Source organism: Pinus tabuliformis, chromosome 3_2, assembly GCF_031772625.1.
Source record: "Pinus tabuliformis cultivar Carrire ecotype Pingquan chromosome 3_2, CPIR1, whole genome shotgun sequence".
NCBI classification, from domain to species: Eukaryota; Viridiplantae; Streptophyta; class Pinopsida; order Pinales; family Pinaceae; genus Pinus; species Pinus tabuliformis.
The window spans coordinates 988,268,052-988,269,103 of NC_142302.1; the positions used below are offsets into that span (position 1 = coordinate 988,268,052).

The window sequence follows — 1,052 nt, forward strand, 5'->3', positions numbered from 1 at the left end:
GAAAGATTCAGTTGGCTTTGTGCAACACCTTCTTGATAAGTATGACAACATTATTAGCATGGCATTTAGCAATGATAAAACTTTCCAAAATGCTTTGAATTCATCATTTGAATTCTTTATGAATTTGAATACAATGTCACCAGAATATATTTCTTTGTTTGTCGATGATAACCGTCGGAAGGATCCAATGAAATCAGCGAAGAGCCTACTTTGGCCGTGCAAGTTCTCACAACAGGTTCATGGCCAACACAACTAGGTGCATGTTGTAACCTGCCCACAGAAATCTGGGCTGTGTGTGAACTTAAAGTTTCCACTTATCATATGTGTATTCTAATGTTGTTTGAACAGGCAACAGATATCCTAGCTGCAGATCTGAAAAGGTAAATTGATATCTCTCAATGGGTATCATTGCTTGCTTAATCACAACTCTGGTTGCAACTAACATATTTGAGATCAAGGCTGTGAAGGAAATTGAGCTTGCATTGGAAAAGCAACTTATTATCTCCACAGTAGTGATGATTATTGGCATTGCTGCTGTAAGCCTAGTTGCATTGCCTTCATCCTTCACTATCTTCAATTTTGGTGCCCAGAAGGTTGTAAAGAACTGGGAGCTTTTCTTCTGTGGTGCTATTGGTTTGTGGTCTGGCCTTGTTATTGGTTTTGTCACTGAGTACTACACTAGTAATGCTTACAGCCCTGTCCAAGATGTTGTCGATTCATGCAGGACTGGGGAAGCAACTAATGTTATATTTGGGTTGGCGTTGGGATACAAATTTGTTATTATTCCCATATTTGCTATTGCAGTAAGCATTTTATGAAGAAAAGAAAGCTGCCGCAGTCGGAAAGTATTGTCATGTCAGGAACAGAAACGTGAATCAAGGTTAACCAATGGAAAAACAGTGATTTAAAGGCCTGGAAACACTTTTTCCCATCTAAATTTGGCATGCACTATCTATTCTCGGGCAGTTCATTGTACTTGTGTGCTTTCATAATACATTAGACTTGCCATTCATGTTGGGTTCGCTAGCTTTCAGGCAGCAGTTCAAGGAGAA

The 1,052-nt window shown here is 39.3% G+C and overlaps 1 pseudogene; it reads left to right on the forward strand.

Annotated features, from left to right (window-relative positions):
* Window positions 1-398: 398 nt before the first annotated feature.
* LOC149183929 (pyrophosphate-energized vacuolar membrane proton pump pseudogene) lies at window positions 399-818 on the forward strand (annotated as a pseudogene).
* The last annotated feature ends 234 nt before the right edge of the window (window positions 819-1,052 follow it).